Here is a 17,057-nt window from a genome sequence, read left to right on the forward strand (position 1 = left end):
CTTTTATGTTAGCTTAGATGAAATCAGACGGATTAGATCTTGCTGTTAGTCTTGTTCATCTTGATACTTTATAGTTAATTACCATTACATTGCCACTATGTTACAACGATTATGCTTAAATTTTTCTATGTTTTTTTCAAGGACTGTATGCCAATACCATATCTGAATATGTGTTGAGTACATTTACTTTTGTAAAAAAGTAAAGAATCTGGATAACCAAGAATTGCTAGTTTAACCTGGTAAATTGGTCTTCATTGGCTAGCAATTAAGGTTTCATCATTTTCATTTAGCCTTAAGTGAATATTTTACCGTCTGGTGCAAGAAGCTATCACCATGCCAAAGGGAAAAATGATGGATTTGTTTGTTCATACCTCTAGGAATTATGATTGATGTCTTGGAATGACCTTTTTGTGCATGTTTCTTATCCGTTGAAGAAACTTCAGTTTAGCTACTCCTTAAATAAACTAATGGTGTATAGGTTTCTAATAGATTTTCTGTGATATTCTGCAGCTATGACTATTCTGGATACGGACAATCTTCTGGAAAGGTATATAAAATAAACATATTGTTTTGAAAGGAAAGGAAAATTAAAGTTATCTCTCTGTAAAAGATATGGTTATTATCTCTAAGGTGATAGGATTATATAAAGCTCTTTCTTACTTTTATCTTTTTACAGCCAAGTGAGCAGAGCACATATGCAGATATTGAAGCTGCATATAAATGTCTTGAAGAGAGATATGGTACAAAACAGGAAGATACCATCCTCTATGGTTAATCTGTTGGTAGTGGCCCCACTTTGGATCTAGCAGCTCGACTGCCTCGGTTAAGAGCTGTTGTTTTGCACAATCCCATACTTTCTGGTTTAAGAGTAATGTATCCTGTAAAGCGTACATATTGGTTTGACATTTATAAGGTAACAGAAAGCTGTATAAGTTTGCTTCTCCAGATTATTCTGCTAATAAGGATTTATTTATGTGAATATTGCAAAAATAATGTGTTCTTTTTTGGGCTGTTTGTTTGCAGAATATTGATAAAATTCCACTTGTCAATTGTCCGGTTCTTATCATTCATGTAAGTATCTGTAATCCTGACAGTCTATAAGACTTCATATATTATAAATTTCATAAGCCTACCACATGCAAACATATCTCTTTATGTTTGAGCCATTATGTTACTTATATTGTTCTTATCTTTTTTACATTGAATTCTTCATAATTATAATGGAACTTAAAGAATTCTCATTTTTCTTTTATTTCTTCAAAGTCCAAAATTACTTTTGAACTTTTTTAGGTTGAAACTTGAAAGGATACCCCCATTATTGAAAGATGACATACTAAAGCAACACTCAACATTTTCTTCATATGATATCTTGAATTTTAATTTTTTCCCCTACATTTTCCTTTGATATGTTTGTTGTAATAACTTATCTGTTCTTACCCAAAGTTCCCTGGATCCACTTTCATTGGATGATGAATTGATGATTAGAGCTTTTGGCCTGCAGTCTGAATGAAAATATTGGCGCGGGGGGGGGGGGGGGAGTGCGGGGGGCTATCAATGAATTTTGTAGACCTTTCTACAGTTTTGATTCACATAAAGTCATATCTGATCATTGATTTTGTCATGTTTAGTGCTACGATGTTTCTCTTGAAGGTCCAATTCTTTCAGTCAAGTCTGACAAAATATAGATCTGCATTGAACTTTGGCCCATGCAGTGTCTCAAGTACAAACAAAAAGATAGCTGTCTTGGCAATGGGTAAATAATTGCAAGTTTTGGAGGATTGGCATTCCGGACAAAGTAAATTAATTGGAGTCCATAGAATTAAGAGTTCTTGCAACTTAAACACCCTTTCATCTTCTCTACTGAGGTGTAAATTAAGAAGTAAGAGGATCATGATTGAACCATTGTTTTCTTTATGATTTACCATCATTTTGTTATTAGTTTATTCTTTAGATAGTCAACAAATAACTATAGGAAACGATGAAGATTCCACACCCTTGTTTTGCTACCTAGAAAGAATTAAAAATATCAATCTCTGTTAATTTACTTTTATGAGGACAAATAAATTGGCTACTGTTAGGACAGATTATCCATATCTAGGGAGGATTGTTGAGCAGTATCTTGAAGTGAAAAGAATGGTCTGTCTGGACCCCATTGATGGCTAACCCAGATTACTATGCCTGAATTTTGGTTTGGAAACCTTGCCTTAAGTTGACATTGTTGAAAATTTTCTGCATCTCTGCCATATATGGATAATTCCATTAGACAGTGCGCTGAAATTTAGTTTTCTTGGCTCCTTTTGCTTAGTCAAGTAAATCTTCTGTAGGTTGTATTTAAGGTTAGTTATCCTCATCCTTATATTCAATTTAATGCATGATTCCGGATTATGATCAAAATTTTCAATTTGTTAGCTTCCTTATACTTTCATAGTGCATAAAAATATTTGATCTATTTTACTCAAACTCCAGAGTAAATCCAATACGAGTACGTGTGCTATATTGCTTTTCCATATATAAAGAGAGAGACATATTCTCATACCTGTGTCAGTATAGTTTATAAGATTTGACTGTCAATGTTTCCTTTGTATTTGTCTTCATTTATTGAACTAGTAAATGACTACCACATAGAATATTGTTTGCAAATTACCTCATAGAAGGTGAAAATGATTTCATAGGCCACCAGTTATGGCTTTTGAGACCAGTCTGTTTATATCAATGTGCAGGGAACTTCGGATGAAGTTGTTGATTGCTCCCATGGAAAGCAACTCTGGGAACTATGCAAAGAGAAGTATGAACCTCTATGGCTTAAAGGAGGGAACCACTGTGATTTAGAGCAGTACCCTGAGTATATAAGACATCTCAAGAAGTTCATATCAACTGTTGAGAAATCTCCTTCTCAAAGGTACAGTTCTAGGAGAAGCACAGACCAATTTGAGCAGTCTCGGAAAAGTACTGATGCATTTGAGGTTTAAAGTAAGAGTACTGATCGAAGGGAGAAACCAAGGAAGAGCACTGACAGGCCTGAGAAGTTGAAAAACCAGTCTAATAATTTGGATAAGCTAGAAAAGCTAAGAATCTCTTTCGATCAATTGGAAAAGTCTCGAAGGAGTGTGGATTGCCATGAGAAGTCCCGGAAAAATGTTGACCATTAGTTGGAAAAAGCTCGCAAAAGTGTTGATCTGTTGGATAGAATACGAACAGGGTGATGATACTACTTTCGTGTAAAGAAAAAAAAACTCCATGCAAGTGTTTGACATTTCATGTTGTGATGAACTAAATCTGGTTTTGTTCTTTATTAATTCTTATGGCGTCTGAGGCTTTGTATTTGGTTTTCCCAATATCTTTTGATTATACTATGGCATGAAATATGAGTTTGGTGTTTTGCTTGACCTGTGTTTCGGCCGTTGAGATCTCTCTTGCAAACATAAGCTAGTTTTCCTTGGGCTAAAAAAATTGGGAATCAAACTGGTAAAAGCTTTGGTTTTTCGATTAAACAGTAAGCTGATTATTATGCAGGCTACATGGCATTAATCATCTTAAGAGAACAAGCAGCAGTAAAAACCAGATTTGCAACCCTTCGCAAGTGTCAAAAAGTCTTTAATTTTTAAGAATTTTATTAAATTATATATTTTAATTAAAATATATTTAATAATAATTATGTTTAAATATGATTAAATTATTTATTATTGATAATAATAATCTTATTAAAATTTAAATAACAATAACAATAATCATTTACCAAAACAAATTTCTGCTAAGGGTATTCTAGTCATTTTAGTTTTTTCATTATGCTATTACACCTCTATTACACTCAACCAAACACAGGATTACTATTACGCCTCTATTCCATTACATTCAACCAAACAGTTGATTTGCTATTACACAGCTTTTCCATTACACCTCTATTCCATTACACCTCTAATCCAATACACCTCTAATCCAATACAGCGAACCAAACGTGCTGTAATTGTTGATGGGTTTGTTCGGGGTTATAAACAATGGCTTTTTCATGGAGAATGCCCGCCTAGTACTTCCTCTTCAAGGATGGATGTATCTTATGACAGTACTACTTACCACCAATTTGATAGAGGGGATGACATGAAAGGTATGTTGCCGGATGCATTTAATATGCACAATCATGGTGTCTAGTCGTTCCCAGCGGACTTTGTGGCTTCTGATGATTGTAATATTGGGAGAAATGCTTTTACCGAACCGGGAAGTAGTGTACGTCATGAAGAGCCGAACGAAGAAGCGGCGAAGTTCTACGCGCTACTTAATGACATGAACGACGAACTATATGAGGGATCAAAATTTTCAAAAATGTCTTTCTGTGTTCGTCTTTTTCAATTAAAATGTTTGGGAGGGTGGACCGGAAACTCTTTGACAATGCTGTTAGAGTTCTTGAGAGAAATGTTTCCTTTTGCAAAAATCCCTCAGTCATGCAAAGATATGAAGAAATCGATAAAAGATTTAGGCCTTGGGTACAACAAAATCCATAGTTGCCCAAATGACTGCATGTTGTATTGGGGCGATTGGAGAAATCAACAGTGCTGTCATGTATGCGGCCATTCCCGTTGGATAAGTAAAAACGCAGAAGGTGGGAACGACGATGAAAATGATGCACAGTCAAGAAAGAAGCCAGTCAAGATTTTACGGTATTTTCCGCTGATACCGAGGCTTCAAAGGCTTTTCATGTCGTCGAAGACTGCGGAGTTTATGACGTGGCACCATGATGGACGAACCGATGATGGATTATTAAGGCATCCGGCAGATTCTTTAGCTTGGAAATCATTTGACAATAAATTTCCAGCTTTGCAAGTGATCCTAGGAGTGGTGAGGCTTGGGCTAGCATCTGATGGATTTAATCCTTTCAAGATCATGAGCACTGCGTACAGTACTTGGCTAGTAGTGCTTGTTCCTTACAATCTGCCTCCGTGGATTTGCATGAAGCAATCTTCCCTTATCTTATCTATGATTATCCATGGAGAGAAAGGGCCCGTGAATGATATCGATATTTATTTACAGCCACTTATTGAAGAGTTAAAACAATTGTGGGCTGGTGTCGAGACATACGATGTGCTGAGAAAGGAGAACTTTAATTTACGTGCAGCTTTGATGTGGACCGTTAATGACTTTCCCGCTTATGCCAATTTATCCGTTTGGAGTACCAAGGGTCGTTATGCGTGTCATTGTTGTGCTGCACAAACATGTTCGCAATGGTTGTACAATGGGAAGAAGTTCTCTTACATGGGGCATCGTCGGTGGTTACAGAAAAATCAAAGATTTAGATTTCAGAGTTCTGTATTTGATGGTACTAAAGAGTTTAGAGAAGCTCCTTCGCAGACCAGTGGCTCTGAAATCTTGTTCATGTTGGAAGATATGAATTTCATTTATGGGAAGATGAACCAACCGCCAAACACGCAAAGAAATAGAAGATCAAATGATGAAGCTGATGATGACTCTGATGAAGAGGACGATCCTAATGAGTCGGACTTGTGGAAAAAAAGAAGTATTTTTTTGAGTTGCCTTATTGGGAGCATCACCTTTTACTACACAATCTTGATATTATGCACATTGAGAAAAATGTCTGCGAGAACATTGTGGGTACAATTTTGAATGTCGACGGAAAATCAAAAGAGAATCTTCAGAGTTGACTTGATTTGGTCCAAATGGGAATCCGACCTGATCTTCATCCCAATCCACTTCCGAATGGGAAATATCGGTTGCCGCCTTCTATTTTTTCAATGTCGAAGGCGGAAAAAGAAGTGTTCTGCACGGTGTTGAAGGATATAAAGGTTCCAGATGTGTATGCATCAAATTTATCTCGATGTGTTAGTGTTAAAGATCGAAGATTATATTCGCTAAGATCACATGACTGTCACATCTTGATGCAAGATTTACTCCTAGTGGCTCTACGATGTTGTATGTCCAAGAAGGCGACGTCTTGTACAATTGAACTATCCAACATAATGAAAGCCATTTGTGGCAAAGTTTTGGATGTTCAAGAACTTCAGAAGGTATAGGATCGAGCCGCTTTGACTTTATGTAACATGGAGAAAATCTTCCCACCTTCCTTCTTCACCATTATAGTTCACTTGATAATCCATCTCCCGCACGAAGTAATTCTTGGCAGACCCATTTTCTATCGATGGATGTATCCCATAAAAATGTGTTAATTAAAATTTTTAAAATTTTCCTTCATTCACCTCTATGCCTTTAGTTTCAATAATTAAGAAATGTTGTATATTGTGTTTAGGTTCCTATCCAAATTAAAGTCTTACTGCCGCAACAAGCGATATCCAGAAGGATCGATTGCTGAAGGCTACTTGGCAGAGGAATGTATGACCTTCTGCTCAAGATATTTGGAAGATGTTGAAACAAGGTTAAACAGACCAAATAGGAATGCTAGACTCACAGACCATAACTTAGCCGATACTTATTTGTTCCAAAGTTTTGGAGAACCAATCGGCAAAGTTGAAATTGCAGAATTAGATCATTTATCGTGGGTACAAGCACATCGATATGTTCTGTTTCACCACGAATCATTGGAACATTTATGGAAGTAAGTTCTACAAATTTGATAAATATTTATCAAACTAATAACTATTTATCTTCTAACAAGGTGAACATTTTTTTAACATAGTGAGTACAAACAAATATTGAGATCTCGTTCGCGCTCCCGAAGAACACAACATCGAGATATCAATAAGATGTTTACAGAATCTTTTAATGAATGGTTAAGCCAAACAGTATGCAGTTGGAGCTTCCGCTTACAAATAATAATGTTTTCTCATAAAATTTTTAATTACTCAGTTTACTTTCCGTTCAATAGGTTTGGAGTGGGAAGAACGTAAATGACGAAGTTAAATGGCTCTCCCAAGGTCCAAATCGAGTGGTTAAAAGATATAGTGCGTTCCTCATGGGATTCAGATTTCATACAAAATATCGCGAGAGGTTGAGGAGAACGCAAAATTGTGGAATAGTTGTCAATTCTGCAATTACAAGTTATGCTAGTGCTAGGGACAATAATCCTGTCGAGGGAAATGTGGAATATTTCGGACATCTTACTGACATAATTGAATTGGATTACTACGGCAAATGGAAAGTTGTCTTATTTCGAGGTGATTGGGCCGATGTTAATACAGCTCGTGGAATTAAGCAAGATCAATTTGGTTTTACAATGGTGAATTTTGACCGATTGATTCACACAGGACAACAACTGATAGATGAGCCGTATGTATTCTCATCTCAAGTTAAACAAGTTTTTTACTCAAAAGATCCAACTGATGAGGGTTGGTACGCTGTACTCCGTAACATCCCTAGAGACTTGTTTGACATGGGCAGTGGAAGTAGACATAACATCGACGACAGATCAGAAACTTTGCCCTTTCCAGAACAAAACTTAAACAACAATATCCCTAGTACTAGTGCACAATTTCAATGGGTTCTTCATGATACCGATGAAGATATTTATGATTAATGATGTAGTAAGATTTTACGATTGTTTATTTATATGTAATATATTATAATTTAAATCTTGGTCTTATTATATATTTCAACTGTTTTATATGTGCTGATATTGTTGTAATTAGTTATTAAGTTGTCAACTATTTTATGTGTATTGCAGATAAAATGCCTAGAAGAAAAATTCTAAGGGGAAGCATTACGAGGAATGATCCTAACTCGACAGAGACAAATAGTACTGAACAGCAGACAGCAATTGGATCTTCGAATGTTCCGATTACAGCTGAGGATCCTACAGAAGTTCAAAGTAATTTTACGTTTAATTTACATGCGTGTGTTTCTGTTATAGTTGATTTATTTTTCAAATTCTTATATTATAATATACCATTTGTGGCTGAAAATGGTGGGGCGCGCAGAGATCGAGGACGTAAGCTACTTAGAGAGTTATACGAGTTAGATCCAGTCGAGCGTGTCAAAGTTGGACGAAACAGTTTTGGTCAGTCTGTTGGATTAGAAGCTCGACTTTTAGCAGGATACATGGACATTTTAGCACGAAATCCAAATATGTTGCCTATCAACTACAGTTATGGCATGAAATGCCCGAAAGCAACAAAAACCAAGCCCTCGATAATATTAAGGTAACAAAATGTTAATGCCATCTGTAATGCTTGGGAAATAGTTTCATTTATATTTACTTTATTAACTTGTGTTTTTTGTTTTTTGTAGGCAAGGTTTGCTTTAGAGGTCTCGGATGCTTACGTAAAGAAGGCATTGGGAAAAAGATGGAGAGACAATAAAAGTACTTTGAAGAAAAATTATTATAAAACAAAAACAACCCTAGATGAGAAATTGCAAAATGTCCCGCCGGGTATGTTGAGGTACCAATGGGAAGATGCGGTTAGATTTTGGCATTCGAAGAAAGGCGATATATGACGTACTTCCAAACTATTGTAATTATTTTGGTTTATAGTATTTTCTATTTACGTACTAAAAATTTCATAACGTAGGATCGTGAACAAGTTGGAAAAAGCAGCAGGCAAAAACAAAAATTCACCCACACAGTCGGGTCGAGAAGTTTTGCATATGTAGCTCAGGCAGAGATATTTTTAATTTTTTTAATATTGTCGAATATGTATAACTTTCTGTTAAATAATATTTATACTACCATATTGTAGGAACTGTCGTCCGGTCAAAAATTTGAACGCCTTCAACTTTTTGAAATTACACATAGGAAGAAAGATGGATCTCCCATGACTCCTGAAGCTGGTGAAATAATGGTACGTTTACTTAATAAGATTTGACTTATTTTAGTTATTTTTAGTATTTATTTTCTAATGGTTTAATTCATTGCTTGTAATGCGACTATTGTTATGTTGCATATGTTTTTTAATATATAATATTGCGTTCCTAACTATGTGATTTATTTATTAGGAAAAACTAAAGGATAAAAAGGCGGAGTACGAAGCGATTGCTTCTAGTGATAGTTCTGTTCATCTTGAAGACATTGATAACCGGATTATTACTGAAGTTTTGGGTCCTGAAAGGTATGGTCGGGTTCGATTTCAAGGATCTTTTGTTAGCCCAACCCAATATTTTGGATCTAGCTCCCACCAATACATGGCTTCGGGGAGTCAGGCTCAAGCTGAAGTTCAGAGGTTGAAAGACCAGATGGCTGAAATGCAAGCGACCACAGTTGAGGTTCAAAGGAAATATGAAGAACTCCAGCTACAACTTAAAGCAGAGGCGGCAGCAAGGGAAGCAGAAGCTGCAGCGAGAGAAGCAGAGCAGACCAAAAAGTACGATGAACTCCAGCAACAGCTTCAGGCTGTGATGAAGATGTTTCAGTCGCAACTTCCGCCTTCATAGTGTATGACATAAATATTTTTATCATTTTAACATTTAACATTTTTGCCAAAATACTATGAATTCACTTTTATTTATTGATATTAATATTATTTTATTCGTTTAATTTGAAATATTATATAAATTTATTGCTTTTGGCTGGTTTAAATCTGGTTGCTTTTGATTTGTTGCTACAGGAGGGCTGAAAAAATGAAAAATTTAATATAAAAAAAATCCCCCAAATAGTGGCATTTTTGTATAAAAGCACCGCTAAAGAACATGTTCTTTAGCGGGGTTTTAAAAAAAACGCCACTATTTTTCATGTTCTTTAGCGGCGCTTAAGAATAAACGCCGCTAAAGAACATGATCTTTAGCGGCGTTTTCTTTCTAAGCGCCACTAAAGTACATGATCTTTAGCGGCGTTTTTTTCTAGCGCCGCTAAAGAACATGGTCTTTAGAGGCGTTTTTTTTCTAAGCGCCGCTAAAGAACATGTTCTTTAGCGGCATTTTTTTCAAAGCGCCGCTAAAGAACATGTTCTTTAGCAGCGTTTTTTTCTAAGCGCCGCTAAAGAACATAGTCTTTAGCGGCGTTTTTGTTTGTAAACGCTGCAAACGTTTGCGACTTTTCCTTAGCGGCCTTTTTTGTGGCGCTTCCAAATACCTTTAGTGGCGTTAAAAAGCGCCGCTAAAGGCCTAAAAAAACGCCGCTAAAGACCTGTTTTGGTGTAGTGAATAGTTTATCAAAAAGGCCTAAATTTATTTAATTTACATTATATTATCCCATAAATACTTTGTATTTAAAATAATATTTTGTTTAAAATAAGGTGAAATGTTTAAAAATTAAGGATAAAACATTAAATAAAATTTATCATAATTTAAAATTTTTATTTATCAAACAATCAAATTATATTATGTACATAATTTTAAGTAATATATTAAACAAATTTTATAACTTAAATGCAATAATTAAAATTTTAATATTTATAAACTTATTATAATTAATTTAATAATAAATTTTGATTGAACTGAAAATCATAGAAAGATGAATATTTAATTGTATTATCATAGATGAAACTCTATACAAGAGCAAAAAATCTTCAACCACCTTCACTCGTCCACACACACACATATTTTTAATTTTAGGTATTATGATAAATTTAATTTTTAAATGTTTATTTCTTTTTATCAATTAAGCTTTATTTTTTAGTCACTTTTGCATTCAACTTTTTTTTTTCTGAAAGAAGAGCCTGCCACTTTATTAAGACAAACAGACCCTTAAAAGAAAACAAATAGACCAAACAAAATAAAAAAGAAAAGCTCCACAATAGAGAACTTCATGATTAACTAGCAAGAACATGAATTACATCTAATCAGTTCGTGAATCTTAATTCTCAAGACTCCACATGAACCAACTATCATTTAACGTTTGGCCATCATCTCTAGCTTAAATATCGTTTCTTGGGAAATTATTTAATAAGAGATGATCTTGAGTGTGTAATCATTGACTTAACATCCATTATGAACATGCTTTCATTTGTGAGTCATCTTGGGACAATCTCTTTGAAAGTCATGCATGACTAGTTGTCCTGAAAAGAAAATCTCATCTAGTGAACCCACATGACAATGTTTACCTTGGTGTATGGCTGGGGTAGGAACCGGCTCAAAACTTTATCATGCTATCACTTAGGGACCATCAATGGAGGTTGTAGGACTTGTTCAAGGACCTTCTCCCACTCAATATTTTAAAAACATCCAAGGTTTTTTTTATCTCAAATTTCAAGAATGATCATACAATAGTCCTATTGGCATTCTCACCTAATTTAAATGACATGCTTCAAATATATGCATGGCATGCTATGGCAATTTTATAATATCCATTCATAAGAATCAATCAATCTTAAAACAAATAATTTTAATTCTCTATAGTTTTTCTTTTAAGGGAAAAATCGAAGAAGTGAGTGAGAACTATGCACCAGGTAGGGTCTTAGGTAGACCTGTCCATGGGCCGGGCAGCCCGGCCCCGCCCGACGGTCCGCCCGAAATATGGGAGGGTTTGGGTAAAAATATAGGCCCGAAATATGGACTTGGGCAAAAATTTAGGCCCGTTTAAAAAATGGGCCGGGCCTCGGGCAAGTTTTTTTGCCCGGGCCCAGCCCAGCCCAGCCCGGCCCGGCCCGAAAAATATTAAATATATATTTTTTTTATTTTTAAAATATAATAGTTTTTTATTTTAAGTTTATTTACTTTCATTTCCTTGACTAGTGTGACAAAATAATAATAATAAAACATCAAGTTTGTTTTACTAATCAAATGTTAGATTTTGTTACAACAATTAATACAATTAATACAATTAATAATTTGATAAATTTACTAATCAAATGTTAGATTTTATTACAACAATTAATACAATTAATACAATTAATAATTTGATAAATTTACTAATCAAATGTTAGATTTTATTACAGCAATTAATACAATTAAAAATTAATAATTTGATAATTTTACTAACAATTAATTTTAATAACAATTAATTTTAATTTTATTAAAAAACAATTTTAATTTTAATTAAAAACGGGCTGGGCCGGGCCGGGCTCGGGCCCCATATTTTTTCTTCGGGTTGGGCCTGGGCAAAATCTCAGGCCCATATTTCAGGTCGGGCCGGGCCCGGACCTAGTAAACGGGCTGAATTTTTTGTGGGCCCAGTCTGAACCCGGCCCGGCCCGACCCATGGACAGGTTTAGTCTTAGGAAATGGAGGTGCACTACACTAAAACAGGCTTTTAGCGGCGTTTTTAGCGGCGTTTGGATTAAAAACGCCGCTAAAGATCGATCATTAGTGGCGCTTTATGGAAAACGCCGCTGAAAATAAGCATTAGCGGCGTTTTCCAGACAGCGCCGCTAAAAACCTAAGCCCAACGACGTCGTTTTCTGAGCTTTCGGGGATTTAGTGGCGTTTTTAAGAAAACGTCGCTAATGCTCAGGGTTTTAGCGGCGTTTTTGAGAAAGCGCTGCAAAAAAACCTAAGCCCAATGACGTCGTTTTCTGAGCTTTCGGGGATTTAGCGGCGTTCTTAAGAAAGCGCCGCTAATGCTCAGGACTTTAGCAGCGTTTTTGAGAAAGCGCCGCAAAAAACCTAAGCCCAACGACGCCGTTTTCTAAGCTTTTGTGGATTTAGTGGCGTTTTTAATAAAGCATCGCTAATGTTCAGGGCCTTAGCGGCGTTTTTAAGAAAGCGCCGCAAAAAAACCTAAGCCCAACGAGGCCGTTTTCTGAGCTTTTGGGGATTTAGCGACGTTTTTAAGAAAGCGTTGCTAATGCTCAGGGCTTTTAGCGGCATTTTTGGGAAAGCGCCGCAAAAAATCCTAAGCCCAACGACGCCGTTTTTTGATCTTTCAGGCGCCGCTAATGCTCATAGCTTTAGCGGCATTTTTGGGACAGCGTCGCAAAAAAAAATCTAAGCCCAACGACGCCGTTTTCTGAGCTTTCGGGGATTTAGCGGTGTTTTTAATAAAGCGCCGCTAATGCTCAGGGATTTAAAATAATTTAAAATATTGTTAAAAATGGAAAAATTAAAATACTATTATTTAAAATAGTTTTAAAGTTTTTTAGATACATTACTGATTTTTTTAGTTTATATATTAAATAATTTATTATATAATCGTAAAAGAGATAGTATTAATTTTAAAATATTGTATTAATTATCACTATAGTTTAGGGCATATGGTTTAGAGTTTAAGGTTTAGGTGTTACTATTTTAAGGTTTATGGATTATGGGCTTAGGGGTTATGGTTTAAGGTTTAAAGGCTGAGGTTTAAGGTTTAAATGTTATGTGTTAATGGTTTATGGGTTTAGGGTTTTAGGGTTTAAGTTTATGGTTTAGGGTTTAGATTAACTAGTGTTTTCTAATTTATATATTAATTAATTTCTTATATAATTGTAAAAGAGATAATATTTATTTGGTTCTTGAAAATCGTGTGAAGATTTGGTTTATGGATTATGAGTTTAAAGGTTGGGATTTGGGGTTTAGGGATTAGTGGTTAGGGGTTAGGGGTTAAGAGTTAGGGATTTAGGGGTTAGAACTTAAGGATTCAAGGGTCGGGTTAGGGTTTAAATTATGTAATTGTAAAAGATGTATAATTTAGGGTTTAAATTATGCCTTGAGAGAGATAAACTTAAATATTTATATAATTTCAATGGTTAATTTAAGGTTTAATAAGGTTAAGGTTTACTTGAGATTTGGAATTTTATACAATTAATTAATGCTTTTATATTTTAAAAAAATTGAATCTAAACCATTTGATATATTTAGGTATAATTAATAAATAAGTTAAAAAAAAGTAATAGATTGCTATGGATAATTTAGGTATAATTATTAATTTTGGAGAGGACCAAATTATAAGAAATAAAATTAAAATACAAAAATAAAAATGAAATAAAAACACTAAAATTTTTAATTTTATCTAATTTTTATAAATATTACTTAAACAAAACTATGCATTAAAATTTCCCAAAATGGCGCCGTTTCAATAGAAGAATTTAATTTATTAGTGGCGTTTCCACGAAAAACACCGCAAAAAATTCCTAATAATATAGACAAAACGGTGTAGTTTTTGACTGCGAATTTAATTTCTTTAGCGGCGCTAAGATAAAAACACCACTAAAGGTGAGCATTAGCGGCGCTATGATAAAAATGCCGCAAAGTTTCGTTGTTGTTTAAACAAAACGTTGTCGTTTTGTCTTGCACATTAACGGCATTAGTGGCACTAGGGTAAAAAACGCCGCAAGTTTTCATTATGGTTGAAATAAGACGCTGTGGTTTTATTCCCCTCCAAATTTATTCCCCTTCAATTTTTCCCATACCCGAAAAACTTCATTTTATTCCCCTCCCAATTTTCCCAAAAATTCCCCCAAATCAAGAACCCTAGTCTGTTGCGCTCCACGACCCAAACCTTCTCCAAATCTACTGCATTGTCGTAGACCGTCCCTTCTGCCACCGCTCGTCTCTACTTCTTTAAGCGGTTCGTCTTCTTCTTCTTCTCTGTTTGGTCTTTTTCCTTTTTCCTGGTTTGTTGCTGTTTTGGAGTTGTTGGGCTGTTCTCATTTTGGTTCCTCATCAGTAATCTAAATTCAAGATCAAGCCTTTTGAAAACTGGGTATCATTTTTTTTCTTTCAACTTTTCTTTTTCTTTTTTCTTTTCTTGGTAGTTGTGTAATGTCTTCTTCTCTTTTCCTTATTTTTTGCAGCGAGGTAAAGTTCATCTTTTTGGGAGTCTTGAGTTAAGAGCAAGAGAAAATGGGGGATAAAAATGAAGTCTTGGAGGCTGTATTGAAGGAAACTGTGGATTTGGTAAATAGATCTGACCAAACTCGCTCGAAAGGGATTCATTTGATGTTTACTAATGATAGAATGTATATTTTAAACCAAATGAATCCATGATTTTTATCTTTTTATAAAAATAAAATTTTGGTAAACAAAGGTGAAGTAAGTAGTGAATGCTTCATCTTATCTTTTTCCTTAGGCTCTGTATGCTTTGCTTTGATTTAATGCTACTTTTCTTAATGGGTTTGTCTAACATGGCTATCGGTTTTTGGCTCATGTGTTGTTCTACAGCCTTTTTATTAATATATTTATGGTCTGTTATATAAATGAATGCGCTTTAAAGAATCATCTAAAATTATCCTGTGCTATTGTACCTAAAAAAAAAGTTGTCTTGTGAATTAATGTTTTTTAAATTTAGCAAAAACACACACAAAAAGAGAGAGTAGATTTGAGTATTTATTTCATATTCATATATCTTGTGTGTTTAAATTAATTTATATTTATATAAAATATTGATATGTTAAATTGAAGCAAATCATTGCCCTTTATACACTATCAATAAGCAATTCAACCACACGACATTGGTATGTCGCTCATTACACTAGTTTAGTGATAAGGCATGGATTTAAATTTATTAGCTTAATTTAGATTTCAAATTTAATCTTTATGTTTGTAACTCATTTTATGATGATTATAATGCAGTTGCTTGCACTCAAAACTTATATTTTATGCATATATATAAATATTATTTAGTCTTAGATTCTTATGATTGTTGCTGACTTCCTGAACTCATATCCATCATGCTATATTTTTCTTATTTCATGTTAAATTAGTTCTATTAAATGGTTCCAAGCTTCCGAGTAAACAAGAGGTAATATTCTACAAGAACTGACTTTACCTTTTGACTATCAGAAATTATTTATATAGCTTCCTATGTACAGGCACTAAAAGAATCAGTCATTGAAATCTTTAGCTGCAAAGAGGTATATATACAACTGAATATGGCTAATTTCATGCCTTCTTTTTCATTTGAATCTGAAAATATTAATAACAGATATTCACTTTTGTCTACAGGGCGAATTTGCATACCCTTGGGTTGAGAAAGTCATCGTGGTACAGGTCTAACATGAGAGTTTAAGTTGTGTTATTCTATTTATTTAACTATTATCCATTCTTATTGTCATATTAATTATTTAACTATCTTGATTTTTCTTGATTTGTTATGCCGGTATCATTATATTTTGATGATGTAGTTTTCCCTACACATAACTAACTTCTTAGAATAACTTATTTTCTGGGATGTGACTCCCAATAAGGAGAAATACTAGCAAGCTGATAGTGTTTAGCATACCTTGAATGAATTCAAGTTATTGAATATCTAGTATAGTTACTTTTGTCTTACTGAGATAGCATTTACTCAAACATATTTGATTCACAAGAGGCCTTAAAGCCAATGTTAAAGCATAATGCTATCTTTTGCAAACCCTGCTTACCACCCTCTAAAAATGACAAATAATTAATAAATAGATAAAAACAAAAATAAAAATAGTCTTACATCATCAATCCGTTGTAGTCTAGTTGGTTAGGATACTCGGCTCTCACCCGAGAGACTTGGGTTCAAGTTCCGGCAATGTTTTGCTTATTTTGTTCTTTTTCCCCGTTTTGCTTGCTTTTATTTTTGTTTGTTTGTTTGTTTTTCTCATTTTGCTTGCTTACTTTGTTACTGGTATGGGTTTTTGTTACTGCTTGCTTACTTATATTTTTGCTTTTTTCTTCTTTTTGCTTGCTCACTTTGTAACTACTGGTACGGGTTTTGGTGCCTTTTAGTCCCTATGAATAAATTTTGTAACTACTGCTCACTTTGTTTAGGATTTCCTTGTTTTACCTTTTATAATTTTTCCATTTGAGTTGCAATGGAAAATTGAATAGATAAATCCATAAAGATGTACATGCAAAGAAAATTTAGCACATACTGTGTACAAAACATACTGTAATATTAATATTACTGTAAAAAAGATTGATATATATAAACAGGTTGATGTATAGCTTGTATACTACTAATATAAGAAAAACATTCAAAACATTGGAAGGCCCAGATAGTGTAACATTCAATATTACAATGGAGCATATTTTATATTAATAGTGTTATTATCTAAAGTCTGTTTTAAGTTTTTATGTGCTTCTTTTCTCATTCAGGTTTTTGGTTTAAATTTTATCAGTAATATTTGAGGCTTTAACAAGCCCCTGTTATAAAGGTATATTCACTATTGATTTTGAACTTCATATAGAAATTTGTATTTCTTAAAATGATGACAGTATGTTGTATCAGTTTTTGCTTGCATTCTCAATCACATACAATTTTTGCAGGGTTCCCTAATTGCTATTATTTTTGTTTTACAGCTTTTATAATAATGAATAAGTGGTTGTGTTTCTAT

General features: G+C 34.2%; 1 long non-coding RNA gene and 1 pseudogene across 1 annotated transcript; both read left to right on the forward strand.

Annotated features, from left to right (window-relative positions):
* The first annotated feature begins 333 nt into the window (after positions 1 to 333).
* LOC107906913 (alpha/beta hydrolase domain-containing protein 17A-like) lies at positions 334 to 3,386 on the forward strand (annotated as a pseudogene).
* Positions 3,387 to 14,180: 10,794 nt separating this feature from the next.
* Positions 14,181 to 14,649, forward strand: LOC121219813 (uncharacterized). Its single transcript, XR_005916725.1, has 2 exons — positions 14,181 to 14,455; positions 14,547 to 14,649. It is a non-coding gene; the product is annotated as an uncharacterized lncRNA (long non-coding RNA).
* The last annotated feature ends 2,408 nt before the right edge of the window (positions 14,650 to 17,057 follow it).

This window comes from Gossypium hirsutum, chromosome D08, assembly GCF_007990345.1.
Source record: "Gossypium hirsutum isolate 1008001.06 chromosome D08, Gossypium_hirsutum_v2.1, whole genome shotgun sequence".
Lineage (NCBI taxonomy): Eukaryota > Viridiplantae > Streptophyta > Magnoliopsida > Malvales > Malvaceae > Gossypium > Gossypium hirsutum.